The sequence below is a fragment of the Martes martes genome (assembly GCF_963455335.1).
Source record: "Martes martes genome assembly, chromosome: 13".
Lineage (NCBI taxonomy): Eukaryota > Metazoa > Chordata > Mammalia > Carnivora > Mustelidae > Martes > Martes martes.
The window spans coordinates 7,521,403-7,532,035 of record NC_137901.1 but is presented as its reverse complement, the minus strand read 5'-3'; the positions used below and the strand labels follow the sequence as shown (position 1 = coordinate 7,532,035).

Here is a 10,633-nt window from a genome sequence, read left to right as displayed (position 1 = left end):
GTAGCATGACAAAAGGAACTTTGCAGATGTGATTTAATTAAGGATTTTGAGATTGGGAGATTATCCTGGGTTATTTAAGTAAATCCAATCACATGAACCTTTGAGGTCAGAGAGGAGAGAGAGAGAGAGAGAGAGAGAGAGAGATGTGACCACAAGAGTGGTCATGACCCTAGGAACACAGGTAGCCTCTAAGAGTCAGGATCAACCCTTCATCAAAGAAACAGGGACCTCAGTTCTACAACCTCAAGGACCAAATGTTGCCAAGAACCTGAAGGAACAAGGAAAACAGATTCTCCCCTAGAGCCTCCAGAAAGGAAGTGCCCTGTGGACATTAAGATTTTAGCTTAGCGAGGCCTGTGCCAGACTCTGACCTATAGAACTGTAATATAATAAATGTGTGTTGTTTGAAGCTACTGAATTTGTGGTTTGTGTAATAGCAGCCAATAGAAAACTAATATGGCAAGGAAGAGGTATTTTATTTAAGCTTTGTAGAACATTTTACTTTTTACCTGAATAAATCTGTTTTAAATATGTAATATTTTTAAAGCTTTAGTAAATAAGAGTTGATATTTTCTTAATGTAATTAAAAACATAACTAAGCCAATAGTCAGCCTCCTTTTGGTTCTGTTTCCATTAGGCTTGTTATATATGAATTCTGGTGGTTTATGCAGTTCCTAAAATTGCAGAAGGGCCCCTGATTTTCAGTCCATTTGAAAGTTCCAAGTGGTCTAAGCCCATGTCTATGTAGTTGTGGTGGTTTAAAAGAGTGGCTGTTAAGTTTTTGTTACTAGTCAGAGTGGGGCTTATGTGCCCTTTGCTTTTATCTGGGCTGGCTTGTGATGGTTTTTACCAGTCAACAGTAGAAGTGACATGAGGTGACGTGTGGGCCTAGATTATACAAGACCATGCTGCTTTTGCCTTATTCACTCCTTGAGCCCTGAACCACCAGGTACAATGTCTGGTTACACTGACATCACATGCTGGGAGGTCATGCATGGTGCTCTTCTTAACACACCTGGTTCTACTGGTTCTTCAACCATCCTTGTCCAGGCATGCGTGCATGAGTCTTCATGTACAGAAGTCATCCTGGGACCCTCCAGGCCAGCCCATCTGCCAACTGAATACCAGAGTCATTTTTGTCAAACCCACATGGAACAGAAGAATCACCCAGCTGATCCATACTCGCATTCCAGACCCACAAAACTGTGCAATACAATAAAATGATTTTTGTCAAATAAAGAAATAAAATCTTTTAAAAAATGTACTTGCTTATAATAATGTAAACAGCTGGATAATGATTTAACCAGAAATTGTAGTATAACTCTTTTGTCGTAAGTCAACAATTTAAAGTTTGGGGATAGTTTGTAATAGAATAATAGATGACTGTAAAATATTTTATTAGAAGGAAACTTCTAATGGTAGCTTCCACACCCTCAACATTATATTTGGTCTTGCAGATCCTGGCCGAAACTCCAAAACCTACGGTGCTTGGTTCCTTACTGGAGGCCCAGGAGCCAGCCCACCACCAAGTCCTACAGAAGCTCCCAATCCTTAATCTATGGAATCTAATAGTCTTTCCAAGATGGGTCACCTTCTTCTATTACTCTCCAAGCAAAACTCATTTCCCTGACTCACAAAACAAAGTTAGCCTTTTTTTTTTTAGGTAAGGAAACCCAGAACTCAAGGACTTTAAGACCAACTATCCTGGGGAAAATTTCTCATGTTTCCTTGGCAGGAGAGACACCATCCCAATAATCAACCAGCTCTCCACCTTCATAAAATAAGATGTCCAGGGTTAAAATTAGGATTAAGTGGCAGGGAAAGGATGTTTAAATTTTACCAATTAAAAAAAAATTATTGGTTCCTTATTGCACTTTAGCCAGAGAATGTGTTTTACATTGTGTGATTTTTAGAATCTATTGAGGTGTTCTTAATGTTTTAAAATATGATCAATTCTTTAACTCTTTCAAATGTTTATATTAAATAAATATATAGAATATATTTTTTTTTAAAAATCTATTATATTATTGAATTCTTCCAATAATAAAAGATAATTATATAGTATTTACTCTAAGTGAGGCTTTGCCTTAGAAACTTCAGATAAATTAACTCTTCATCCATGTGCTTTTTTATTATTATTAAGATTTGTATTCATTTACTTGACAGAGAGAGGGTGAGAGAGAGAGAGCACAAGCAGGGGGAACTGCAGGAAAAGGGAGAGGGAGAGGCAGCCTCCCCGCTGGTCAGGGAACCTGATGCCTGGCTGGATTCCAGGATGCCTGGACCATGACTCAAGCCAAAGGCAGACTCTTAACCAACTGAGCCATCCAGGTACCCCCACACATTTACTTTTAATCTGTGTGTACCTTTATATTTAAAGTGGGTTTCCTATAGACAACATATAGCTGGGTCTTGTTTTTGGTCCACTCTGACAATCCGTCTTTTAACTGGTGTATTTAGACCATCAACATTCAAAGTGATTATTGATATAGTTTGATTAATATCTGCCATATTTGTTACTGTGTTCTATTTGTTACCCTTTTTTTAATACCTGTTTTTGTCTTCCATTCTTTTTTCTGTCTTTCGTGGTTTTGGCTGAGCATTTTCTATAACCCTATTTTCTCTTCATTCTTAGCACATCAGTTGTGCTTTCATTTTTACTATTTTTACTTTTTTTTTTTAGTGGTTGCCCTAGAGTTTGCCATGTACTCTTACAACTAACCCAAGTTCACCTTTACATAGCCCTGAATTGCTTATTGCTTCCTGGATATTGTGAATGCCTTACCCAACAAAATAATCCCAATCCTCCTTCTTGCCCTTGAATCATTGCTGTCGTTCGTTTCAGTTATAAGCATATACAGGCATATGTACGTACACGAGGTATAGACATCAGCACACATAGTTGAATACATTCTTGATATAATTTTTGAACAAAATTTATCTGTTTGGTCAACGAGGAAAAGCTTTTACTTTACCTTCACTTATTCCTTCTTCGATGCTCCTCCTCCTTTAGTAGATCTGAGTTTCTGACCTACATCATTTTCCTTCTCTCTAAAGAGCTTCTTTTAACATTTCTTGCAAGGCTGATCTGCTGGCAGCAAGTTCCCTCAGTTCTTGTTTGTCTGAGAAAGACTTTATTTGTTTTTTACTTTCGAAGGACAATTTCTCAAGATACAGAACTCTAGCTTCCGTGGGTTTTTTTGTTCAACACTTTAAATATTTCATTTCATTCTCTTGGTTGCATGATTTCTGAGGGCAAGATGGATGTAATTTTTATCTTTGTTCCTCTACAGGTAACATGTTTTTGTTTTGTTTTTTCTAATTTCTTCCAGGCCTTTTTTTTTTTTAAAGATTTTATTTATTTTTGAGAGAGACAGGGCACACAGTCAGGGGAAAAGGGGTAGAGGGAGAAGCAGACTCCCCGCTGAGCAGGGAGCCCAATACAGGGCTCCACCCCAGGACCCTGGGATCATGACCTGAGCCAAAGGCCGACGCTTAACAACTGAGCCACCCAGGTACCCCAATCCCAGTTAACTCTTGAATAATAAATGTATTTTGAAAATATTTCTTCTCTCTCTGCTACTTCTAGTTACTCCATTTTTGCTTACTTTGTAGACACTATTTGAAAATCATTCTGACTTTTAATGTTCTCATATATTCTTTTATATTGGTGCCTTCTTTTTATTTTTTTCTCAGGTCCCTTGATTCTAAATGTTTGAGAGTAAAAAATCACTAGGGTACTTTAATTACAGTGCTTTGAATGAGTTGGTTTGATTTGCCTTTTTAATCTGTGTTCTCTCTGTATCGTGGCCCAGCTTCTGGGAGGTTCAAGGAACGGAGTGACTCACCACACCGTGTGCTGTGTCATCAGGAGAGAGGGAGCCCGGGGAACAGAGATAGACTGGGACTCAGAGTTTCTGGATTTTGACCTCTGCCGGCTCACTGACTGTCCCTCCATGGGGCTGCATTTTGACTGGGGTTTATAGGTAATCACTTAATTTCATGTTCTTTGTAGCTTTTCCTTTCAAAAATGGCAATAATGATCCTTTATCCCTCCACCTCCCCACCAGGAAATGGCAAAGGCTTCATTATTACTAAAAACAAAATGAAATTGTCAATCTGTCCAGAGGTGTTTGCCGTATAAATACAGAAAACAATTCTCATGATTTCCTTGGCCTTCGTGGCTGGGCCTGTAGGGTAAGTAAGCACTTTCTCAATGAAGGGGGTGTTTTGAAATTCCTTCCGAAGAAGTCTGGCGTTCATTCTAAATGGACCTGGAGGCTGAGGAGCCCTGGAGTGGTTCCAGCTGGTTCAAACTCTGCCAGGTAAATATTTCCATGAACTAACAAGCTGTGGTAGACTGGTTATTCATGGGCTTGGCTGTTACTGTCGTATTGTTCTTGAGTTACTTTTGTATTATATTTTTAGAATCCCTATAATTTTATAGGTCCTCATGCTTAATGTGAGTCAGTAAGTGTTCTTATAGATGTAGAATACTAGAGCAGAGTGGAACAATCTACCTTTTAAGAAAGGACATTTATTGTAAATTTAATAAGATGATTAGAGGTAGGTGTTTCGAGAGTGGCTAGGGACAATATCATGTGTGTCCCATGCTCTTTCTTTCCTTTTGCTTCAACCTCTAGCACGTTTAGTTTTTATCCTTAGGTTTGATGCTTCTTCGTCACCAAACGTTTGCCATACCCACAGAGAGTGAGTCTTCACAAGGTGTTGTATGAGTACAGAAGTAGGGAGTCTATCAGTATGGCAAGAGAAGCCTGGTGGTGGGTATTATGGAGGGGATGTATTGCATAGAGCACTGGGTATGGTGCATAAACAATGAATTCTGGTACACTGAAAAGAAATTAAAAAAATAAACAATTAAAAAAAAGAATAATAAAAGTTGAAGTAGTCACTGTAGGAAAAAAAAATAAAAAATATATAATACCATTTAAAAAAAAGAGAGAGAGAAGGTTCTTCTCACATACTTGTATTCTTTTTTTTTTTTTAAGATTTCATTTATTTATTTGACAGAGAGAGATCACAAGTAGGCAGAGAAGTAGGGGGAGGGGGGAAGCAGACCCCCCGCTAAGCAGAGAGCCTGATGCGGGGCTCCATCCCAGGACTCTGGGATCAAGCTAAAGGCAGAGGCTTAACCCACTGAGCCACCCAGGGGCCCCACTTGTCTTCTTTTATGCAAGAACAAAAATCTGTCCCCAGAGTCCCTCTGCTTCACATCTCTTTGGGCAGAAGGGGATCTCATAGCCTCTCTGAGCAGCAAGGGTGGCAGGAAAAGGGAGTATTTTGCTTTTCAGTATCTACATTCAGAGGTGGGCTAGGAGAAGGGTTAAGGAATGACTGACCGAAGTGTTTGTCAACACTAACAAGTTCTTTTTCTTTCTTTCCCTTCTATTCTGCTTGCAGAAGTCATTGCCTGCCCACAGCCCAACACAGTCTTGGGAATGAACTCCGACAAGGTTACCATCATGACAGCTGATGCATCCCGTCAAGGATGGAAGAATGGGCTCCAAACGCTGTTGCACTATTCCTGAAAGGTAATCAGCTTCTGTGCACGAGTGGATGGAACAGGTCTATTTGCCTTGCTTTGAAGTTTACCCAGTAAATCACCATGACCTGTGCCCGCAGAGGAACGGGGGGGGAAGGACAGCATGAGTCTTGATCTGTTTCTTACAACCGCCTTGTGAAGGCAGCAGGCAGTGATTAATACTGCTGATTGTATAAACACAGGATGACCAGTTGAATGGGTAGCTGTTCTCATTCTAGGAACTGGGTGTGAGCAGTTTTATTTCCAGGCTCCAAATGGCCAAGGTGCCTGGACTCTTAAGTTTTCTGTTCACAACACGGGGGTTTAGGTCCATTGATGGTTGGGGTTTATCATCCGAAAGAGATGGAGCTCTCCTTGTAAGTTATTTTGTTTTCATTTCCTTGCATTTATGTTAAAATTTGTATTTTTTTTTTTGGCTCTAAATTGTTGGAGGATGGCATGGAATGACCTTGTAGTAAGGCCATATACAATGCAATTAACTCTATGTACTATTTCTAGAGTAGTTTCCCATTGACGGGAATATAGAAGCTATCATTAACATCGTTTTCATGGATGTGTCTCTTTGTTTTTATTGTATCCAGTAAGATATGCAGTTCAGCAGTTTACCTTGGAAGAGCAGTGCAATGAAGTTGAACTGTGAAGACAAACTGTAAAGACAGTCAGACTTTATCACCAAGATGACAGGACCCCAACTCTGAGTGTGGCAAGGCTGTTGTAATGATGAGTGAAGGTGACCGCATGTCCTTCTGAGCACGATCTCCTTGATTTGAAAACAAAGGGAACAAATTGATACCGATAAAACCCTAAGAACTTTGGAAAATCTTGGTGTTTCTTCATCAGTACTCTCTACTTGGGATGGATTTAGCTGAGAAACCCTGATACTGTCGAAAGAAATAAAGGGTTTACTTTTTCTTGCACAGAGTAGGAAGGTGGTCATTTTGGGGTCCACGGTGCTGCTCCGGGGTCAGGCTCGTGTTGCCCTTCTGCTTTGCTGTCCTTCAAGTAGAACTGCCGAGCATCTAAAAATGAGGTCAACATTCCAGAAAGACAAAGAAGGAAGGATAAATGGCGGTATCAGGACTTGGGACATTCCCAGAAATCCCGGGAAACATGTATCTTGCTGTTATGAACCATGTCCCACGGTCACTGTTAGCTGTAAGGCAGTGCAGTGACTGTAGTTTCTTAACTGAACACGTTGATATTGCTGGATTCTCTTAAGGAGGATGAAATAGGGAAGTGATATTGTCTGAGCAACTGGCAGCCTATGCCACACCCATCACCGTTGGCAAACCATGTCTGGGAGTCCACTCGGTATTGCTTTCAATGTCTATTTCCACGGTAAATGTAAGTGAAAGTGATCAGAGGTCAAAAAAATTTGCCATTTTTTTTCTCTTCCAAGTAAGCAATAGTAGCCCTCTCATTCATGTTTACTCTGTTTTCTAATTTATGTGCACAATTTTACATATACTTCTGTTTCTCAGTGACAAAGTGAAGGTTCATTGGATGATGGAGTGAGTTCTGAGAAGGCCAAATTCATTCGATTGTTAGAGGGGCCTAGGAGTCACCTCAGGACTGCTGTGCTCCCTGCATGGTCCCAGCATCCTGGCTTCCCCTCTGGAACCAGCCGCTCAATGCTGAGTAGACCTGGAGGTGTTTTGAACCTCAGGCTGAGGAGTAGCTTCTGAGTCATCAGGTGGCCCATTTTCTGCCGTGCCTAACCTAACTGTCTATCTGGGTCTGCAGGAACACTCTCAATGGTGTCAGAGACAGCAGGTCAGCAGTGTACTTAAACAGAGCCAGAGAAATACTGTAGCCCAGCCTGATCGCATCACAAATCCCAGGCTTTTATTCTAGGAGCCTGAAGTGTACCATGAGTTCCAAGCCGATGGACCCAGCACAGAATTTGTAACCATAATACAAATTGGGACATTTTTTAAAAATTATTTTTATTAACATATAATGTATTATTTGCCCTGGGGTACAGATCTGTGACTCACTGGGCTTACACATTGCATAGCACTCACCATAAAACGTATCTTCCCCAATGTCCATAACCCAACTACCCTATTCCTACTCCCCAACCCCCAGCAACCCTCAGTTTCTTTTGTGAGATTAAGAGTCTCTTATGGTTTGTCTCCCTCCCAATCCCACCTTGCTTCATTTTTTCCTTCCCTACCCCTCACAACCACCCACTCTGCCTCTCAAATTCCTCATATCAGGGAGATCATATGATAATTGTCTTTCTCTGATTGACTTATTTCGCTCAGCATAATACCCTCTGGTTCCATCCTCGTCATCATAAATGGCAATATTTCATTTCTTTTGATGGCTGCATAGTATTCCATTGTGTATATATACCACTTCTTCTTTATCCATTCATCTGTTGATGGACATCTAGGTTCTTTCCATAGTTTGGCTATTGTGGACATTGCTGCTATAAACATTCGGGTGCACATGCCCCTTCAGATCACTACGTTTGTATCTTTAAGGTAAGTACCCAGTAGTGCGATTGCTGGGTTTAGGGTAGCTCTATTTTCAACTTTTCAAGGAAACTCCATGCTGTTTTCCAGAGTGCCTGCACCAGTTTACACTCCCATCAACAGTGTAGGAGGGTTCCCCTTTCTCCACATTCTCACCAACATCTGTCGTTTCCTGACTTATTAATTTTAGCCATCCTGACTGGTGTGAGGTGGTATCTCTTTGTGGTTTTGATGTGTATTTCCCTCATGCCGAGTGATGTTGAACACTTTTTCATGTGTCTGTTGGCCGTTTGGATATGTTCTTTGCAGAAATGTCTGTTCATGTCCTCTGCCCATTCCTTGATTGGATTTGTTGTTCATTGGGTGTTGAATTTGGTAAGTACTTTATAGATTCTGGATACTAGCCCTTTATCTGGTATGTTATTTGCAAATATCTTCTCCTGTTTTGTCAGCTGTCTTTTGGTTTTGTTAACTGTTTCCTTTGCTGTGCAAAAGCTTTTGATCTTGATGGAGTCCCAATAGTTCATTTTTGCCCTTGCTCCCTTGCCTTTGACGATATTTCTAGGAAGAAGTTGCTGCGGCTGAGGTTGAAGAGGTTGCTGCCTGTGTTCGCCTCAAGGATTTTGATAGATTCCTGTGTCACATTGAGGTCTTTCATCCATTTTGAGTCTATTTTCTTGTGTGGTGTAAGGAAATGGTCCAGTTCCATTCCTCTGCATGTGGCTGTCCAATTTTCCCAGCACCATTTGTTGAAGAGACTGTCTTTTTTCCATTGGACATTCTTTCCTGCTTTTTCGAAGATTAGTTGACCATAGAGTTGAGGGTCTATTTCTGGGCTCTCTATTCCGTTCCATTGATCTATGTGTCTGTTTTTGTGCCAGTACCATACTGTCTTGATGATGACAGCTTTGTAATAGAGCTTGAAGTCTGGAATTGTGATGCCACCAACTTTGGCTTTCCTTTTCAACATTCCTCTGGCTATTCAGGGTCTTTTCCGGTTCCTTATAAATTTTAGGATTATTTGTTCCATTTCTTTGAAAAAAAAAAAAGGATGGTATTTTGATAGGGATTGCATTAAGTGTGTAGATTGCTTTAGGTAGCATAGACATTTTCATAATATTTGTTCTTCCAGTCCATGAGCACGGAATGTTTTTCCATTTCTTTGTGTCTTCCTCAGTTTCTTTCATTAGTACTTTATAGTTTTCTAAGTACAGATTCTTTGCCTCTTTGGTTAGGTTTATTCCTAGGTATCTTATGGTTTTGGGTACAGTTTTAAGTGGGATTGACTCCTTAATTTCTCTTTCTTCTGTCTTGCTGTTGGAGTATAGAAATGCAACAGATTTCTGTGCATTGATTTTATATCCTGACACGTTTCTGAATTCCTATACAAGTTCTAGCAGTTTTGGGGTGGAGTCTTTTGGGTTTTCCACATAAAGTATCATATCATCTGCAAAGAGTGAGAGTTTGGCTTCTTCTTTGCCTATTTGGATGCCTTTAATTTCTTTTTGTTGTCTGATTGCTGAGGCTAGGACTTCTAGTACTATGTTGAGTAGCAGTGGTGGTAGTGGACATCCTTGCCATGTTCCTGACCTTAGGGGAAAAGCTCTCAGTTTTTCCCCATTGAGAATGATATTCGCTGTGGGTTTTTCATAGATGGCTTTGATGATACTGATGGCTTTTGATGATATTGAGGCTATCCCTACACTTTGAAGACTTTTCATCAAGAAAGGATGCTGTACTTTATCAAATGCTTTTCCAGCATCTATTGAGAGTATCATATGGTTCTTGTTCTTTCTTTCATTAATGTATTGTATCACATTGATTGATTTGGGGATGTTGAACCATCCTTGCAGCCAGGAATAAATCCCACTTGGTCCTGGTGAATAATCCTTTTAATGTACTGTGGATCCTATTGGCTAGTATTTTGGTGAGAATTTTCACATCCGTGTTCATCAAGGATATTGGTCTGTTTTTCTCCTTTTTGATGGGGTCTTTGTCTGGTTTTTGGGATTAAGGGAATGCTGGCCTCATAAAATGAGTTTAAAAGTTTTCCTTCCATTTCTATTTTTTGAAACAGTTTCAGGAGAATAGGTATTAATTCTTCTTTAAATGTTTGGTAGAATTCCTCTGGGAAGCCATGTTACCCTGGGCTCTTGTTAGTTGGGAGATTTTTGATGAGGGCTTCAATCTCCTTACTGGTTATGGATCTGTTCAGGTTTTCTATTTCTTCCTGGTTCAGTTTTGGTAGTTTATATGTCTCTAGGAATGCATCCATTTCTTCCGGATTGTCAAATTTGCTGGCGTATACTTGCTCATAATATGTTCTCATAATTGTATTTCTTTGGTGTTGGTTGTGATCTCTCCTCTATCATTCAGGATTTTATTTATTTGGGTCCTTTCTCTTTTCTTTTTGATAAGTCTGCCCAGGTATTTATCAGTCTTACTAATTCTTTCAAAGCACCACCTCCTAGTTTCATTGATCTGTTCTACCATTCATTTTGGTTTCTATTTCATTGATTTCTGCTCTGATCTTTATGATTTCTCTTCTCTTGCTGGGTTTAGGCTTTTTTTGCTGTTCTTTCTCCAGCTC

The 10,633-nt window shown here is 40.0% G+C and overlaps 1 long non-coding RNA gene across 1 annotated transcript; it reads left to right on the top strand.

The window, feature by feature from the left end:
• The first annotated feature begins 3,871 nt into the window (after positions 1-3,871).
• On the top strand, positions 3,872-6,480 carry LOC308354655. The gene is made up of 4 exons (XR_013967887.1): positions 3,872-3,986; positions 4,071-4,325; positions 5,422-5,552; positions 6,145-6,480. It is a non-coding gene; the product is annotated as an uncharacterized lncRNA (long non-coding RNA).
• Positions 6,481-10,633: the final 4,153 nt, after the last annotated feature.